We start from the raw sequence: 20,756 nt of genomic DNA on the forward strand, positions 1-20,756 counted from the left end.
GTGGTATGGGATGGGGAATACCTAAGAGACTAAAGATTGGTTAAAAGTGAGTGAAAACTGGCAATAAGAAAATGCCTACTGAACATATGATTGGAGCCAATTTATGAAAATTTATGTTTTATAAGTGTTTTCCTACCATTATCTTTGCAAAAAAGATAATGAACTTAGAAATAAAGTAATATTGGGTTGTAGTATTAGCAAGATAAATGAACTTTCATAAAATTACACAGGAAAGGGCCGGCGCCGTGGCTCACTAGGCTAATCCTCCGCCTAGAGGCGCCGGCACCCCGGGTTCTAGTCCCGGTCGGGGCGCCGGATTCTGTCCCGGTTGCCCCTCTTCCAGGCCAGCTCTCTGCTGTGGCCAGGGAGTGCAGTGGAGGATGGCCCAGGTGCTTGGGCCCTGCACCCCATGGGAGACCAGGAAAAGCACCTGGCTCCTGGCTCCTGCCATCGGATCAGCGCGGTGCGCCGGCCGCAACGCGCCGGCCGTGGCAGCCATTGGAGGGTGAACCAATGGCAAAGGAAGACCTTTCTCTCTGTCTCTCTCTCTCACTGTCCACTCTGCCTGTCAAAAAAAAAATTACACAGGAAAATATGTACACATTATATACCTTATGCCATATCTAAGCTCTTTGTCTCATCCTTTGCTCAAATATTGCATATCCAGTGGGTAATATATGTATTTACATTTAGTTCAGAACTCATTACTTTTATTACTACTATATAATAAAAATCAAGTCAAAGACACATTGCATACTGATTTCCAAACAGATGGTATATAGCTGGAAAATAGACTAAAGCTATAATAAAATGGGAAAAATGGGTTCATGAAATTAAAAGAAAGCTTAAAATACTCAGGGTATCAATGAGTAACAAAATATCATGTAGTAACTGTGGAGATGATGGCTTTATTTGAAGTTAGGGGAGGGAGGAGAAAGTTAGAAGGAGGCAAAAACATAATTGGGTCTAAAATTGAATTTCTCTGATAAGACATTTCAGAAGCATCTTGTCTTATTCACTCAGCAGCAAAATAGTCATATGCACTTTAATAATCTTTATTTCACAGGATCGCATTGCCAGAGTAACAGAATGTAAGCAGAGGAACAGCACCTTGCAGATCACAAAGGCAAATCTGTGGAAAGAAATTTCACTGAGTTTCTCTTTTTCTTGCCAGGGTAATAACGGCTCTTATTTTTCCTGCAATATTTAATAATCTCACATAGACATTCTTTTACCTTTCCCTTTTTCATATCTGTTCAAACATGGACTATAGCATAAATCAGGAAATGTCAAGCTCAGTGGGCTAAGCAAAAAACAGATGTTATATCTTTAGCATTTTTATATAATTATTTTTATTGCTATTTTACCACTGTCTCCAACCCTTCCAACCTTATTATTGTTTTCTTCTCTCCATAAACCAATCTGATGATAATATTCCAAGAAAGAGGGCTTAAGGTGGGAATGGTATTCAGCTATATTAATCTGTATTTATTAACTAAGCTTGCTTGCATGAAGATTTTAAGGAGGAGATGATTGCAACTGAGGCATTATTTTTAGAAGGAAGTAAATTGAATTATAGCAAGTGGACTAAAATGCAGTTAGGCCAGAAATGCATTTACTGCAAAAATAATGATTTATTTATACTCATGAACACACACTCAAATATACATACACAAGGGGGGAAGTTAGAACCAAAAGGAAGCAGAGATAGGTTCTTTCAGCTGTCCATAGGACACAGAATCTAATAAATTGGCCTTTTTTAATATTAACAAAATGAAAGTTTCCAATGCTTTTTTTTTAAAGACAGTAAAAACTGGAGATAATACTATGCCTACTAAACATCTGATTGGGGCCAATTTATGAAAATCAATGGTTTATAAATGTTTTCCTACTACTATCTTTGCAAAAAGCTATAGCTTATAAAAGTGAATTTAGAAATAAAGTTAAATTGGACTGTAGTATTAGCAAGATAAATAAATGAGCTTTCATGAAATTACACAAGAAAATATGTTTACATGATAAAGGTTTGACTTCCACCAAGAATTTTAAGTCAATGCTACCTCTTAGTTTCAACATGCTCTCTGAATGCAAATCTGTGTAGTTTATATAGTTCTTTCTGTGGGTATGAAGGAAAAGTATCATCCACAAAGTAAACTGTGCATGGTTTCATCCTAACATATTCTGAACTTTGATAAGATTTATTAAAATGTAATTTTTAGAAATTATTCTTTCTTACCAGGTAAATCTTGCACAAATACCAAAACTTAAATTCATAAATCTACCCTAGAAATAGTTAATGGCAAAAGAAAAAGTAAAATTTGAAAATGCCAAGCAAAAACATGTTAAAACAGCAAATTACAGGGAAAACATTCCACAGCGTTGTAGCTAGTGTGTTTCTGATGCTCGTGGAAATGGGTCGTGTTGAAATACTAAGATTTCTGATATTCAAGAGGAATTTCAAACCCAAATGCTGTGGAAGTCAAAGCCTGATTCTCATTAAGCACAATTCAGAGTTCTAGAGATTTTTAAACTCAGCAGACTCTATTTTAGATTGTTTCTCCATATTACAAAACTATTGATTTAAAATCAGCTCCTGATTTTCGTTCTACATAGAGTCACTTTATTTGGGGCTTTCCGGGAGCCACTATCTTCTTTGATGGAAAATCTATTATTTGACCTATCTGATGTTAATTATTTCTTAATAGCCTATGAGTTCCCTAAGATAGTATTACCAGAAAGGCAGATATCCCTCTCCTTGAGTTCTTCTTGACCTGTAGATTCTCTAAGGAGAGTCCTCTGTGGAAGAAAGATTATTGGTTTTGTGAAAAGAGTAGCGTATCTGTTTTCTTGGGATTTGAGCCTTTATCCCGGCTACATCAAAATCATCAACTCCACCACATTTTTAATTGTTATAAAGATGAGCATATGGTTGCCAATAAAAGCATGGAGATAGGTGAATACAGGTCAAATGGTGATCTCACTTCAGCTGTAAATATCTTGAAATCATCGGGCAAGCATTTAGCCCAGGGTAAGATGCTGTTTATAATGCCCATGTCCCATGCATGCCTGAGTTCAATGCCCAGCTGTGGCTCCTGACTCCAGCTTTCTGCTAATGCAGACTCAGGGAGTCAACAGTGACAGCTCAAGTATTTAGGCTCCTGCCACCCACATAAGGTTTCTAGACTGGGTTCACAGCTCCTAGTTTTGGTATTGGCCAAGCCCTGGCTGTTGCGACATCTTAGGAGTGAACCAACCAAAGGGCGCTCCCTGTCTATATGTCTCTCTGCCTCTCAAAAAAAATCACCTGTCACCATTTGGTCTACCTCATTTAATAAAAAAAAAATTATTTTTCCTTACTTGAATTCAATGCAGTTTTGGAACCACATGAGACAGAATCTTAAAATGAGACTCCTTATTTATGTTAGCTGAGGCCCTAGACAAAGGATTTGAAGGTGAGAGAATAAAACATGATCTAGTTCTTACATGAGGAGGAGGGGGAAATGAGTTACATGATTTTCAAGATATTTAACCATGTCAAGTTTATAAAGGATTGGGAGTGTATGAGTCAGGGAACAGACTGGTCTTCCTGTCAATAAAAATTAAAACAAAAACAAAAACAGAGACTAGCTACTGTGCTAAGTGTCCTATCACACTTCCCAGGGGAAGGAGTCAGGATGCAACTCCCTTCATATGATCAGGAGAGAGGGGCTTTCAGAAGATTATCTGGGGAGCATAAATAGTGACTCCTGCCCTGTTGGACTTGAATCTGACTCATGCCCAAGACTGATTGGCCACATGTTTTGAAAGTGGAATGACAAAGAGTTGGCTTTTTTTTATCTTTTATTTAATGAATATAAATTTCCAAAGTACGACTCATGGGTTACAATGGCTTCCCCCCCCCATACCGTCCCTCCCACCCACAACCCTCCCCTTTCCCACTCCCTCTCCCCTTCCATTCACATCAAGATTCATTTTCAATTATCTTAATATACAGAAGATCAGCTTAGTATACCTTAAGTAAGGATTTCAACAGTTTGCTCCCACACAGAAACATAAAGTGAAAAATAATAGATGATTTTTTTAAAATGATGATGAAATCAGATCAGACCTATTGTCATGTTTAATCCCAGTGAGAGTCAAGTTGGGAATTGATAATTTCTTTCTTTCTTTTTTTTTTACAGAAGATCAGTTTAGTGTACATTAAGTAAAGATTTCAATCGTTTGCACCCCCATAGAAACACAAAGTGAAATATATTGTTTGAGTACTCGTTATAGCATTAAGCCTCAGTGTACAGCACATTAAGGACAGAGATCCTACATGAGGAGTAAGTGCACAGTGACTCCTGTTGTTGACTTTACAAATTGACACTCCTGTTTATGGCATCAGTGATCTCCCTACGCACCAGTTATGAGTTTCCAAGGCTATGGAAGCCCCTTGAGTTCTCCGACTCTTATCTTGTTTAGACACGGTGATAGTCAAAGTGGAGGTTCTCTCCTCCCTTCAGAGAAAGGCACCTCCCTCTTTGAAGACCTGTTCTTTCCACTGGGATCTCACTCACAGAGATCTTTTTGCCAGAGTGTCTTGGCTTTCCATGCCTGAAATACTCTCATGGGCTTTTCAGCCAGATCCGAATGCCTTTAGGGCTGATTCTGAGGCCAGAGTGCTATTTAGGACATCCGCCATTCTATGAGTCTGCTGAGTATCTCACTTCCCATGTTGGATCACTCTCCCCTTTATTTATTCTATCAGTTAGTGTTAGCAGATACTAGACTTGTTTATGTGCTCCCTTTGACTCTTAGTCCTTTCATTATGATCAATTGTGAACTGAAATTGATCACTTGGAATAGTGAGATGGCATTGGCACATGCCACCTTGATGGGATTGAGTTGGAATCCCCTGGTATGTTTCCAAAGAGTTGGCTTTTTTAAGTGACCTGTATTCTTAGAGTTTGTAAGAACAATTGTTGCTTAAGTTTATGTCATGGAATAGAGTTGGTCCATATGCACAGGAGAGATGATACAGATTGTCTTAGACCCATATACCTGACTAGAAAGTGTCAGTGATGCCAAAAGTCAGGTGAATTACCATCTTTTCTAGCATAGTAAGTGAAGAGAGAGCTTAACTAAATCAGAATATCTGCAGATACCTCTCACATCCTATTTCTCCTGTAAATGGTCAGCCTGTGTTAGGATTGAATTGGGAAAAAAAGGTAGCTATAATTTTGATTATTGAAAGTTTTTATTATTTTACTAAGATTAGATGTGCCAATGGTGTATTTTGATTACCTGTTAATGAAGAAAAACATCAACTCTACCTTAAATTTCATGAACAGACATGGGAAGCCCCATAGAATAAATTAAAAGACATTCTGAATGTCAACAGTAAAGTTTCTTTATAATAAAGAAGTTTTGCTTTTTTAGCCTAATGAGTGTGTGTGTGTGTATGTGTGTGTGTGTGTGTGTGTGTGTGTGCGTGTGTTGGAAAATGGTGATCTTGAAAGAATAGCAAAGTTTGGTGTTGGGAAAAAAACATTGTCAATTTCTTTTGATCCTCAGATTATTATCTCTGGCTCTGGGGCCAGTAAATCAATGCTTTATTCTTGGCCCTGTCCATACTTTAGTGAGAAGGTACTAAAGTCAGACAAAAATCATAGTTATCAGGAAGATTTTCATTAGATTATTTTATCCATGTAATCTTTTCTCTTCTTTAGAAACCCTTCTACAGCTTTATTTGATTTAATATCTCCCTACTTTCTGTTTTTGCCCAGAGCTCAAGTAACAGAATCAAAATCCAGGAGAATTGATTAACCTAAAAACTCTATCAGATTTTTACTAAGTATCTGAATGTTCCTGATAATATTTTTAAAAAAGATTTATTTACTTATTTTAAAGGCAGAGTTACAGAGAGGCAGAGGCAGAGAGAGAGAGAGAGACAGAGAGAGGGAAAGAGAGAGAGAGAAAGAGAGACAGAAAAAGAGAGACAGAGAGAGAGGTCTTCCATCCACTGGTTCTCTCCCCAGATGGCTGCAATGGCCAGAGCTGAGCTAATCTGAAGCCAGGATCCAGGAGCTTCTTCCAGGTCTCCTACATGGGTTTAGAGGCTCAGGACTTGAACCAGTTTCTACTGCTTTTCCAGGACATAGCAGAGAGCTGGACTGGAAATGGAGCAGCCAGGACTTGAACCGGAACCCATATGGGATGCTGGCATTGCAGGTGGCGGCTTTATCTGCTACAGCACAGTGCTGGCTGTGCTTTAAAGAAAAAAAATGGCTGCTTTAGAGAAAAAAAAGAGTTGTTTTACTGCATTGCTAAAAGTAGGCCTAGACAAAGGGATTCCTTCCCAGTGAGGTCTGTTTGTTGAGTGCATATGAGATGGGCTTTCTATAAAGCTAGTTGCAAGAAGGTTCTGAGAAAGCAGCAGCACCAAGGAAATCTGTGCAAATCCTGCTGTCTTTTAGAGTCACTGGTGCAGAATGAACAAAACATGAGCAGGAGATGGATGTGGTCCAATCAAGTCAAGTCGGACTCTAGTCCAGGAAACAAGGGACTCTCTCACTTTAAGTTGAGGAGACCTGACCAATGTGTGCCATGCCCAGGTGCCTGAGAGTTCTGTCAGTGCAGATATTTTAGCTGTGTTCACTGCTGCTATGAACACATACTCACTATTTGGGTCATGCACGCTTGATTGATATTTCTCCTTTGTAAGCCAAAAAATAAATATGCATTCAAAAATGTAGACTACTGCAAAGCTGCACATCCTATGGGTAACCAGAACTTCACCTGGCAACAGAGCTTGTGATTCCTAAATATGCAAATATTCTCCTCTGAGAATCTCTACTTGAAAAGGAGGAGGGTCAAAAATTGATAGTTTGCAGAAGTAATAGCTGGCATGAGAACTGTCCAAATTATATAGGAAAAAATAAAATGTTGTTGAATAATTGATATTGACAGAATTTCAGAGCCTTAATGAACACCGTGTTTCCACTCTCCTTTGTCTGCCTGAAGTCACAGAGGACTTGTCTCCCTGTCAGCAGCTGCATTTTGAATTGCAGGACAATCTCGGGGTATTTGCATAAAATTTGAACACCTCCATTCTGAAATGTAAACATCTCATACTTGGCAGGGTCATTGATGTCTCCTTAAAGTGATTCCAACACAGCCAAGGAAAGGTTCAAGTGTCTGGAGTTCTCTGCTGAAGACCTCACTGCCAAGCCCCATCTTTGGGCTTTAAAAGCTGTGGCAGGGGCCGGCGCTGTGGTATAGTGGGTAAAGCCACCACCTGCAGTGTCAGCATCCCATATGGCTGCAGGTTCCAGTCCAGGCTACTCCTCCTCCGATCTGGCTCTCTGCTATGGCCTGCAAAAGCAGTAGAAGATGGCCCATGTGGGAAACCCGAAAGAAGCTCCTGGCTCCTCATTTCGGATTGGTGCAACTCTGGTCGTTGTGGCCAAATGGGGAATTAACCAGTGGATGGAAGACCTCTCTCTCTCTCTCTCTCTCGGACTCTCCTTCTTTCTCTGTGTAACTCTTTCAAGTAAATAAATGAATCTTTAAAAAAAAAAAAGCTGTGAAAGACTAGTTACAAATACTGGCAAATTTTCAGATTCCCTTAATTGATACCATCTTTAATTTACATTTACAGAAAAGGTTGTTTTTTAAATGTAATTATAATGAGCTATTTCTCAGCAATTTCCCTTTTATCTCTGTCATTTAATTATTCTTCTGACCAAACTACTGATTTCTTTTCACAGTAATGACAATATATTTTATATCGTAAGATGTGTATCACTTTTAAACTTTCTTTTTGAATTTAGACATATCACTTATGAGCATCTTTAGTATCTTAGCTGAAGGCAGTACTTACACTGTGAAGCTGAGTCATCAGCTTCCTCAGAGTTCTATAAGTTGTTCTGATGATGTTCATACACAAAATTTTTCAGGGCTATCTTTGTTCAATGTAGTCATTCACAAGTACCAGGTAATATACTTAGTACATTTCTTGATTGTTATGGAACTTTAAATTTCACTTGATTTAAAAGCTAACATATTTTGAGCTAATTCTAATAAGCAGCACAATCTTTGACTTATAATTTTATTGTTTTTTAAAAAATATTTCTTTTTTAATGTATTATAATAGTCTATTTTTCACTAGCTTTCCCATTATCTCATTGTCTGTCTATTATGGCTCCTACTGAATTACTCATTTCTACTCACAGTAATCATTTTATTTCATAAAAATCCAACATGTTTTTATTACTGTCTTTAAGATTACCATCACCTGTATTTTTCTTTAATATCCCAGTGTATTCCAGACCTGCCACTGTGAATTCATGGCCATGTTGGTTAAGTGTTCATTATGAGGTCATGAACTCCATAAAAATTCTATAAGTTGTGCTAGCAACCGTCATGCACACATGTTTTCAGAGACATTTTAGACCCACATGATAGGCACTCTTTTCAGGTACTTTTTTAGGCTCTTTTCAGGTTCTTTTTTATATTTCATGAAATTCTAAACTTCCCATTAATATATGAAAGTTTCAATAGAATGAGTTAAAAATCCATCTATTTGAAAGATTTCTCTGATGAGTGTATGATCTTCATTTGATTTACATTTTGTGAAAATTATTTCATTTTCCTTTTTTAAGGTAATTGTTATAATTTCCAGTAATTTCCCTCATATATTTGCTTGTCATTCTGCTATTACTTCTAGAAAATAATTGTTACTTACCCTAGTCACAGTGTATTTTCTTTCTTTTCTTTTCTTTTCTTTTCTTTTCTTTTCTTTTCTTTTCTTTTCTTTTCTTTTCTTTTCTTTTTGACAGGCAGAGCGGACAGTGGGAGAGAGAGAGAGACAGAGAGATAGGTCTTCCTTTGCCAGTGGTTCACCCTCCAATGACTGCCATGGCCGGCGCACTGCAGCTGGCACACCGCGCTGATCTGAAGGCAGGAGCCAGGTACTTATCCTGGTCTCCCATGGGGTGCAGGGCCCAAGTACGTGGGCCATCCTCCACTGCACTCCCTGGCCACAGCAGAGAGCTGGCCTGGAAGAGGGGCAACCAGGACAGAATCCAGTGCCCAGACCAGGACTAGAACCCAGTGTGCCGGTGCCGCAAGGCGGAGGATTAGCCTAGTGAGCTGCAGCGCCGGCCAGTGTATTTTATTTCATAACACCTGGATCCACTTTTTATGTATTTATTTTTTGTGTGTGTGTTTGAACTTACATCGCCCACGTGTATCCTTGGTATCCCACTTAAAGCTAATCTAACCACTGTGAACTTGAGGCCATCTTGGTTGTATTTTTTTTAAACTTTTATTTAGTAAATATAAATTTCCAAAGTACAGTTTATGGATTACAATGGTTTCCCCCCCATAATTTCCCTCCCACTTGCACCCCTCCCATCTCCTGCTCCCTCTCCATTCCATTCACATCAAGATTCATTTTCTTTCTTTCTTTTTTTATTTTCTTTTTTTTTTTTGACAGGCAGAGTGGACAGTGAGAGATAGAGACAGAGAGAAAGGTTTTCCTTTTGCCATTGGTTCAGCCTCCAATGGCTGCCGTGGCCAGTGCACTGTGTCCAGCACACTGTGTTGATCCGAAGGCAGGAGCCAGGTGCTTCTCCTGGCCTCCCATGGGGTGCAGGGCCCAAGCACTTGGGCCATCCTCCACTGCACTCCCGGGCCATAGCAGAGAGCTGGCCTGGAAGAGGGGCAACCGGGACAGAATCTGGCACCCTGCCCGGGACTAGAACCTGGTGTGCCAGCACCGCAAGGTGGAGGATTAGCCTGTTGAGCCACGGCACCGTCCAAGATTCATTTTCAATCTTTATATACAGAAGATTGATTTAGTATATATTAAATAAAGATTTCATATGTTTGCACCCACACAGAAATACACAGTGTAAAATGCTGTTTCAGTACTAGTTATAGCATTACTTCACATTGGACAACACATTAAGGACAGATCCCACATGAGAAGTAAGTACACAGTGACTCCTGTTGTTGAGTTAACAATTTGACACTCTTGTTTATGGCATCAGTAATCTCCCTAGGTTCTAGTCATGAGTTGCCAAGGCTATGGAAGCCTTTTGAGTTTGCCAACTTCAATCTTATTCCGACAGGGTTGTATTTTGTTTTTAAAGAAACTTTCATTGGCCACAAAATCGCATAAGTTTTTCTGACAATTTTCATGTATACAATTTTCAGAGACTTCTTAGGCAAATTTGGTCATTCTCCCTTTCCAAGTATCATATTTGATGGCAATTATGAATTTTACCAGAACTATGACATTTATCTTTGATTTCTGAAAGTGTCAATAGTTTAATTCAAGTTACTGACACTTTTCCTTCATGGTTATAATGGTATTTGATGTGGATTTTTAAAATTTTGTGAAAATTTTTATTTATATTCCTTCTTAATATATTGTAATTATTTAGTTTTCAACAATTTCATTTATCTGTTGGTCACTCTATATTGCTCCTACAAAATTGCTCACATCTTTCAAAGTGATCATCATCATTTATTTATTTCATATCATCTGCATGCTTTTTCATCTGTTTTATAAATTGTAGTTAATACTAATACCTGTATATTGACATCCTAGTGCAAGTCAATCTTAGCAGTAGAATCCCATGGCCATCACAATACTACAACTGTTCCTGGCTACCATATTTTACACATATTTTTAGAAATATCTTAGACTCATTTGATAATTCATCATTTTCAATTTTTTTTACTTTTTCTGGACTTCATGGAATTTTAACTTTAGCTTTGATTTTTAAAGGTTCTAATAGAATATTTCCAGATATAGATATCTTTCCCTCAAGATTTTTGTGGTACATTACAAATTTCCCCATACCTCTGGCCCCTTATCCCCTAATAATATCTCTTATCATTATACTTATATACTTATCACAATTAATGAACCACAGCTCAATTTCTAAACTTTTTAATCCAAATTTCTTTTATCTCTTCCACCCAGCCCAGAGTCTGTCAATTAACATTCTGTGTTCAGAATAACTTTTTCTTTTAATATTAACTTCCACATGCAAAGGAGAACAAGCAGTTTTTGTGTCTCTGAGTCTGGCTTATTTCACTCAATGTTATGTTCTCTATTTGTAGCACCCATTTTGCTACAAATGACAGGACTTCATTCTTTTTATAGTTGAATAATAGTTCATTGTGAATATATATCCCATTTTCTTTATCCATTCATCTTATTAAGCATATTTCGTTGATTCCATATTTTTGTTATTGTGAACAGTTCTGCTATAAACATGGTAGAGCAGAATCTCTTTGATACAATGAGTTTAAATATTTTGGATAATACTCAGTGTTGGGATCATTGGATCATATGGAAATTCTATATCTAGATTTCTAGGACATCTCAATATTGTTTTCAATGGTGACTGTATAAAGTACACTCCTGATATCAGTGTATAAAATTATACTTTTTCTATATCCTCACCAGCATATTATTGCTCTCTCCTTTTTGGATAATATTCATTGTGATAAGGGTGAAGTGATATTAATTTGCACTTCCCTGATAGCTAACATTATTGAGCATATATGTGTGTGTGAGTGTGTATGTTGATCATTTGCATTTATACTTTTGAGAACTGTCTATTCAGGTCCTTTGCTCATTTTTTAAATATGTATTTATTTATTTGAAAGTCTGAGTTACACAGAGAGAGGAGAGGCAGGGATTCAGAGAGAGAGAGAGAGGTCCTCCATCCAATGGTTCACTCCCCAATTGGCCACAATGGCTGGAGCTGTGCCAATCTGAAGCCAGGAGCCAGAAGCTTCCTCTAGGTCTCCCACACGGGTGCAGGGGCCCAAGGACTTGGGTCATCTTCCACTGCTTTCCCAGCCAATAGCAGAGAGCTGGATTGGAAATGGAGCAGCTGGGTCTCGAACTGGCATCCATATAGGATGCTGGCACTTCAGGCCAGGGTGTTAACCTACTGTGCCACAGTGCCAGCCCCTCTTTGCTCATTTTTAGACTGGATTGATTTTTGAGTTACGGATATACTCTCATATTAATCTTTTGTTGGAGCTTGCAAATATTTTCTCCCAATTTTTCAGACTTCTCTTAACTCCCTGATTGCTTCTTTTGCTGTGCAGAAGCTTCTGAGTTTGATATAAATTCATTTGTCTAGTTCTTCATTTGTCAGTGTTTTGGGGGTCTTATCCAAGAAGTCATCATGTTACACAAATATCTTGGAGAGTTTCCCCCTATATTTTCTTTCAGAAAGTTCAGAGCCAGAGATTAAAATCTTAAATTTAGGTTTTTGATCCACCTTGAGTTGATTTTATATATAATGAGAGGTTAATACCATACACACACACTTTAGTTTTGAAGAACTGTTTATTGAAAAGACTACCCCTTTTTAAATGTTCACTCTATGGAACTTTGGTCAAAAATCAGTTGCCTGAATGCACATGAAGTGATCTCTGGACATTTTATTTTCTTCCATTGATCTATTTGACAATTTTATGTTATTACTGAAACTTTGTAATATGCTTTGAATCAGGTACTATGATGCCTCAACCTTTATTGAAAAATGAAATGACACAGATTGCTAGGTACAAGATCAATATAGGGCTTGGCATTGTGGCATAGCATGTAAAGCTACTGCCTGCAAAGCAAGCATTCCAAATGGGTACCAGTTTGAGTCCTGGTACCTCCATTTCTGATCCAGCTCCCTGCTAATAGCCTGGGAAAGCTGTGGAAGATGCCCCATGTTGTTGAACCCCTGACCCATGTGGGAGACCAGAAGAAGTTCCTGGTTTCTGGCTGGCTCTGGCCAGGCCTAGATTAGTTGTTGTAGCCATTTGGAGAGTGAAGCAGTAGATGGAAGATTCTCTCTCTCTCTCTCTCTCACTCTCTTACTCTCTCTCTCCTCTTTCTCTCTGTAACTCTGCCTTTCAAATTAATCAAGAAAAAAATTAAAAATTATTTTAAATGAGACATATATATCTATCCATCTAATCAACAGAATTGCTATGTACAAAGAAGACACAAATAGGAAACAATTTTAAAGGACACAGACAGACTAGAAAATGAATACCCATTTGAGAAATGAAAAAAGGAAGGACTAATCTATGTAATATCTTCAAGTGTTATTTAAAAAATATACAGTAGTACATAATTCCTATCAGTTTGTTTGACAAAGATTTTAAACGAAGTTTGAGAAAACATTGTATTTTCATCAAAATTGATACAGGCATTTCTTTCTGGTGATTTTAGCTCCCACATATAAAGGAGAACCTGTGGTATTAGTCTTTCTGTGTCTGTCCAGCATGTTTTTGTTTTTGTTTTTGCTTTTTTGCTCAAGTTTACTTTGCTATTCTGGGTATTTTTTTCATACATATTTTTGGATTTTTTTTTACTTTTATAAAGAATGTCATTGGTATATTGACAGGGATTGCACTGAATGCATACTTAAGATGCTATAGATTCTTAATGATAATAAATCTTACAATCCATGAGCAAGAAATATCTTCACATTTTTATGTCCTTGATGATTTCTTTCATCAATATTTTATAAATTTTATTGTAGAGATATTTCATTTCTTTGATTAAATTTATTCCTAAATATTGGATTGTGTTTGTGATATAGTGAATGGGATTTCAAACCTGATGTCTCTTTCAGTGAGATCATTGTTGGTACATAAAAAGCCTACTGTTTTGGTTAGCTCCCTTTGTAACTGTGATTTCACTGAACTGATTTATAAATTCTAACAGCTTTTTGCTGTAGTGCTTGGTTTTCATCCAGGTACAACATCATGAAATTTGCGAATGTTAATTTTAAAAGTTTATTTATTTATTTGAAAGGCAAATACAGAGAAGGCAAGGCATAGAAAGAGAAATATTCCATCTATTTATTCATTTCCCAAATGGCTGCAACAACCAGGCCTGGGTCAGTCTGAAGCCAGGAGCTAGAGATTTATCCAAGTCTCCCACATGGGTTCAGGGGCCCAAAACTTGGTCTGTTCTCTGCTGCCTTCCCAGGTGCATCAGTAGAGAGGTGGATCATGAGTGGAGTATCCAAGAACCCAACTGGTGACCATATGGGATGGTCATGCTTCAGGCGGTGGCTTTACCCACGATGCCACAGAGCTGGTCCCAAATATGGCTATTTTGAATTAATACTTTCCAATTTTAATTGCCTTATTTATTTTCCCTCCCAAAATGTTCTTGCTAGTACTTCCAACAATATACTGAATAAGACTGGTGAAAAATGGACATTTTTCTTTAATTCCATATTTGAAAAGAAGTGATTTCTGCTTTATACTTTTCAGTATAAAAGTAGCTGTTGGTCTGTCTGAGTACTAGTTATAGCATTAAATCTCAATGTACAGCACACTAAGGACAAAGATCCTACATGAGGAGTAAGTGCACAGTGACTCCTGTTGTTGACTTAACAAATTGACACTCTTGTTTATGGCATCAGTAATCACCCTAGGCTCTTGTCATGAGCTGCCAAGGCTATGGAAGCCCCCTGAGTTCACTGACTCTGACCATATTTAGACAAGGCCATGGTCAAAGTGGACGTTCTCTCCTCCCTTCAGAGAAAGGTACCTCCTTCTTTGATGACCCATTCTTTCCACTGGGATCTCACTCATGGAGAGCTTTCATTTAGGTTTTTTTTTTTTTCCCCAGAGTGTCTTGGCCTTCCATGCCTGAAATACTCTCAGGGGCTTTTCAGCCATATCCGCATGCCTTAAGGGCTGATTCTGAGGCCAGAGTGCTGTTTAGGACATCTGCCATTCTATGGGTCTACTGTGTATTTCACTCTCCATGTTGGATCGTTCTCTCCTTTTTTTTATTCTATCAGCTAGTATTTGCAGACACTATTCTTGTTTATGTGATCCCTTTGGTTCTTAGTCCTATCATTTTGATCAGTTGTGAACAGAAATTGATCACTGGGACTAGTGAGATGGCATTGGTACATGCCACCTTGAGGGGATTGAATTGCAATCCCCTGGTATGTTTCTAACTCTACCGTTTGAGGTAAGTCAGCTTGAGCATGTCCCGAATTGCACATCTCTTCCCTCTCTTATTGCCACTCTTATATTTAACAGTGAACACTTTTCAGTTAAGTTTCAGCACTTAAGAAGAATGGTGTATTGATTACAGTATTCAACCAAAAGTATTAAGTAGAACAAACAAAAATACTAAGAGGGATAACATATTAAGCTGCTCATCAACAGTCAGGGTGAGGGCTGATCAAGTCACCGTTTCTCATAGTGTTCATTTCACTTTAACAGGTTTCCTTTTTGGTGCTCAGTTAGTTGTCAGCTATCAAGGAGGACAAGTGGCATTTTTCCCTTTGGGATTGGCTGATTTCACTCAGCATAATGTTTTCCAAATTCCTAAGAGGGATCACTTTTCAGCTAAAAATTAAACACCTAAGGATAATTGTGTGTTAATTACAGAGTTCAACCAATGGTTCTAGAAAAAAAATACTAAAATGGATAAAGTATTACATTGTACATCAACCGTCAGGACAAGAGCTGATCAAGTCACTGTTTCTCATAGTGTCCATTTCATTTCAACAAGTTTCCCCTTTGGTGCTCAGTTAGTTGTTGCCAATCAGAGAGAACATATGATATTTGTCCCTTTGGGACTGGCTTAATTCACTCAGCATGATGTTTTCAAATTCCTCCATCTTGTTGCAGATGACAGGGTTTCGTTGTTTTTGACTGCTCTATAGTATTCTATAGAGTACATGTCCCATAATTTCTTAATCCGGTCTACTGTTGATGGGCATTTGGGTTGGTTCCAGGTCTTAACTATTGTGAATGGAGATGCAATAAACATTAATGTGCAGACGGCTTGTTTGGTTGCCAATTTCATTTCCTTTGAGTAAATTCCAAGGAGTGGGAAGGATGGGTTGAATGGCAGGGTTATATTCAGGTTTCTGAGGAATCTCCAGACTGACTTCTATAGTGGCTTAACCACTTTACATTCCCACCAACAGTGGGTTAGTGTCCCTTTTTCCCCACATCCTCTCCAGCATCTGTTGTTGGTAGATTTCTGAATGTGAGCCATTCTAACCGGGGTGAGGTGAAACCTCGTTGTGGTTTTGATTTGCATTTCCCTGATTGCTAGTGATCTTGAACATTTTTTCATGTGCCTGTTGGCCATTTGGAATTCCTCTTTTGAAAAATGTCTATTGAGGTCCTTGGCCCATCTCTTCAATGGGTTGTTTGTTTTGATCTTGTGGAGTTTCTTGATTTCATTGTAGATTCTGGTTATTAACCCTTTATCTGTTGCATAGTTTGCAAATATTTTTTCCCATTTTGTTGGTTGCCTCTTCACTTTCCTGACTGTTTCTTTTGAAGTACAGAAACTTCTCAATTTGATGCAATCCCAAATGTTAATTTTGGCTTTGACTGCCTGTGCTTCTGGGGTCTTTTCCAAGAAATCATTGCCGGTACCTATATCTTGCAGGGTTTTTCCAATGCTCTCTAATAATTTGATGGTGTCAGGTCATAGATTTAAGTCTTTAATCCATGTTGAGTGAATTTTTGTGTAAGGTGAAAGGTAGGGGTCTTGCTTCATGATTCTGCATGTGGAAATCCAATTTTCCCAGCACCATTTATTGAATAGACTGTCCTTACTCCTGGGATTTGTTTAGGAACCTTGATCAAATATGAGTTGGCTGTAGATGTTTGAATTGATTTCTGGTGTTTCCATTCTGTTCCATTGGTCTATCCATCTGTTTCTGTACCAGTACCATGCTGTTTTGATTACAACTGCCCTGTAGTATGTCCTGAAATCTGGTACTGTGATGCCTCCAGCTTTGTTTTTGTTGTACAAGATTGCTTTAGCTATTCGAGGTCTCTTGTGCCTCCATATGAATTTCAGCATCATTTTTTCCAGATCTGAGAAGAATGTCTTTGGTATCTTCATTTGGTATTGCATTGAATCTGTAAATTGCTTTTGGAAATATGGACATTTTGATGATATTGATTCTTCCAATCCATGAGCATGGAACATTTTTCCATTTCTTGGTATCCTCTTCTATTTCTTTCTTTAAGGTTTTGTAATTTTCATCGTTGAGATCTTGAACGTCCTTGGTTAAGTTTATTCCAAGGTATTTGATTGTTTTTGTAGCTATTGTGAATGGGATTGATCTTAGAAGTTCTTCCTCAGCCATCGCATTGTCTGTGTATACAAAGGCTGTTGATTTTTGTGCATTGATTTTATACCCTGCTGCTTTGACAAAGTCTTCTATGAGTTCCAATAGTCTCTTAGTAGAGTTCTTTGGGTCCCCTAAATAAAGAATCATGTCATCTGCAAAGAGGGATAGTTTGAGTTCTTCCTTCCCAATTTGTATCCCTTTAATTTCTTTTTCTTGCCTAATATCTCTGGCTAGAACCTCCAGAACTATATTGAATAGCAGTGGTGAGAGTGGGCATCCCTGTCTGGTACCAGATCTCAGTGGAAATGCTTCCAACTTTTCCCCATTCAATAGGATATTGGCCGTGAGTTTTTCATAGATTGCTTTGATTGTATTGAGGAATGTTCCTTCCAAACCCAGTTTGCTTAGAGTTTTCATCATGAAAGGGTATTGTATTTATCCAATGCTTTCTCAGCATCTATTGAGATAATCATATGGTTTGTTTTTCTGCAGTCTGTTAACGTGGTGTATCACATTGATTGTTTTGCGCACATTAAACCATCCCTGCATACCAGGGATAAATCCCACTTGGTCTGAGTGGATGATCTTTCTGATGTGCTGTTGTATTCTATTGGTCAGAATTTTATTGAGGATTTTTGCATCTATGTTCATCATGAATATTGGTCTGTAATTCTCTTTCAATGCTGCATCTTTTTCCGGCTTAGGAATTAAGGTGATGATGGCTTCATAGAAAGAATTTGGGAGGACTCCCTCTTCTTCGATTGTTCTGAATAGTTTGAGAAGAATTGGAGTCATTTCTTCCTTAAATGTCTGGTAGAATTCAGCAGTGAATCCATCTGGTCCTGGGCTTTTCTTTGTTGGGAGGGCCTTTATTACTGTTTCAATTTCTGTCTCAGTTATGGGTCTGTTTAGGTTTTTGATGTCTTCCTGGTTCAATTTAGGTAGGTTGCATGTGTCCAGGAATCTATCCATTTCTGATAGGTTTCCCTGTTTGCTGGTATACAAGTCCTTGTAGTAATTTCTGATGATTCTTTTTATTTTTGTGGTGTCTCTTGTTATATTTCCTTTTTCATCTCTGATTTTATTGATTTGGGTCTTTTCTTTTTTTAGTTAGTTGGGCCAATGGGGTGTCAATTTTATTTATTTTTTCAAAAAACCAGCTCTTTGCTTGGCTGATTTTTTGTAATTTTTTTTTGTATATAATCCTGTTGATTTCTTCTCTGATTTTAATTATTTCTCTTCTCCTACTAGATTTGGGTCTGGTTTGCTGTAGATTTTCTAGATCCTTGAGGTGAATTGAAAGCTCATCTATTTGGTGCCTTTCCAATTTCTTGATGTAGGCACCTATTGATATAAACGTTCCTCTTAACACTGCTTTTGCTGCGTCCCATAAGTTTTGGTATGTTGTGCTGTTATTCTCATTTACTTCCAGAAAATTTTTGATTTCTCTTTTAATTTCTTCTATGACACATTGTTCATTCAGGAGCATGTTTTTTCAATCTCCATGTGTTCGCGTATGCTCTAGGGATTCCTGAGTTGCTAATTTCCAACTTCATTCCTTTATGGTCTGAGAAGCTGCATGGTATGATTCTAATTCTTTTGAATTTGCTGAGACTTGCTTTATGGCCTAGTATGTGGTCAGTCCTAGAGAAGGTTCCATGTACTGCTGAGAAGAATGTAAAATCTTTAGCTGTAGGATTGAAAGTTCTGTATATATCTGTTAGATCCATTTGGGCTATAGTGTCATTTAAATCTACTGTCTCCTTGTTGATCTTCTGTCCTGTTGATCTGTCTATTTCTGAGAGTGGAGTATTGAAGTCGCCCAGTACTATTGTATTGGGGTCTAAGTCTCCCTTTAAGTCCGTTAACAAATCTTTTAGATAAACTGGTGCCCTGTAATTAGGTGCATATACATTGATAATTGTTATATCTTCCTGTTGAATTTATCCCTTAATCATTATATAGTGTCCCTCTTTGTCTCTCTTAACAGTTTTTGTGGTAAAGTTTATGTTGTCCGATATTAAGATGGCTACGCCCACTCTTTTTTTCATTTCTGTTGGCATGGTATATCTTTTCCAGCTTTTCACTTTCAGTCTGTATGGATCTTTGTTGGAAAGATGAGTTTCTTGTAAGCAGCAAATAGATGGGTTTTGTTCCTTAAGCCAATCAGCCAATCGGTGTCTTTTAACTGGACAGTTCAGGCCATTTATGTTCAATGTGACTAATGATAAGTGGTTACTTTGCCCTGCCATTTGCCAAAGATAAGTTCTAATATATGCTTCGAATTCCGTGTGATCTTTTGCTGTGAGGTTTCCTCCCTTTACCTTCTTTCATATTGATGACCGTGTTTCTGTGTTTCTGTGTGTAACACATCTTTAAGCATCTTTTGCAGGGCTGGACGAGTGGTGACAAATTCTTTCAATTTCTGTTTGCTATGAAAAGTCTTTATTTCACCTTCATTCACAAATGAGAGCTTTGCAGGATATAATATTCTGGGCTGGCAGTTGTTCTCTCTTAGTACCTGAGCTATATCTCGCCATTCCCTCCTAGCTTGTAGAGTTTCTGATGAGAAGTCAGCTGTGAGTCTGATTGGAGATCCTCTGAGAGTAATCTGACGTTTCTCTCTTGCACATTTTAGGATCTTTTCTTTATGTTTCACTGTGGAGAGTTTAATTACAACGTGTCATGGTGAGGATCTCTTTTGGACGTGTTTATTAGGGGTTCTGTGAGCTTCCTGTACTAGGATGTCTCTGTCCTCCAAACCTGGGAAATTTTCTGCTAATATCTCACTAAAAAGGCCTTCTAATCCTTTCTCCCTCTCCATGCCTTCAGGAACTCCTAGAACCCGAATGTTGGTTTTTTTAATAGTATCCTGAAGATTCCTGACAATATGTTTTAGATTTCTAATTTCCTCTTCTTTTCTTTGGTCTGACTGTATCCTTTCCTGTTCTCTGTCTTCTAAGTCCGATATTCTCCTTCTGCTTCACCCATTCTGTTTGTAAGGCTCTCTAATGTGTTTGTCATTTGATCTATTGAATTCTTCACTTCATTATGATTTCTTATCACTATCACAATTTGCTGTTGTACTAGTTGTTTCATTTCATTTTGATTCCTCCTTAATATTTCATTTTCACGAGAGAGATATTCTATCTTGTCCATTAAGGATTTCTGTAGTTCAAGAATTTGTTTTTGAGAACTTCTTAATGTTCTTATCAATTGTTTGAGATCTGCTCCTTGCATTTCTTCTATATCATCATCTTCATAATCTTGAATTGGGGTGTCTTTTTCATTTGGGGGCGTCATGGTGACTTCCTTATTTTTACTACCTCGATTTTTGCGTTTGTTATTTGGCATATTGGAGATATTTGGTTTCTTCACTGTGGTGCTTTTTCTTGTTATACTATGACTAGATTAAGTGGACTGTCTGTTTTTGATGGAGCCTTAGAGGCTTGAGATGGGTGTGGCCTGAGAGCTCTGTTTGGTGTGCCAAAGGTGACACTCCCAGGTTAGGCATGGTAGATCTCTCTAGGAAGGGAGCACACGGATAGTCTGGGGCGAGACAGTTTAATAAAAGTGGAGATACTGCAGGCTCAAGGAAGAGTAGGG

General features: G+C 38.0%; 1 pseudogene; it reads right to left on the minus strand.

Annotated features, from left to right (window-relative positions):
• Positions 1-6,388: 6,388 nt before the first annotated feature.
• On the minus strand, positions 6,389-20,453 carry LOC100352385 (inducible T-cell costimulator pseudogene; annotated as a pseudogene).
• Positions 20,454-20,756: the final 303 nt, after the last annotated feature.

The sequence above is a fragment of the Oryctolagus cuniculus genome, chromosome 2, assembly GCF_964237555.1.
Source record: "Oryctolagus cuniculus chromosome 2, mOryCun1.1, whole genome shotgun sequence".
In the NCBI taxonomy this organism is placed as follows: Eukaryota; Metazoa; Chordata; class Mammalia; order Lagomorpha; family Leporidae; genus Oryctolagus; species Oryctolagus cuniculus.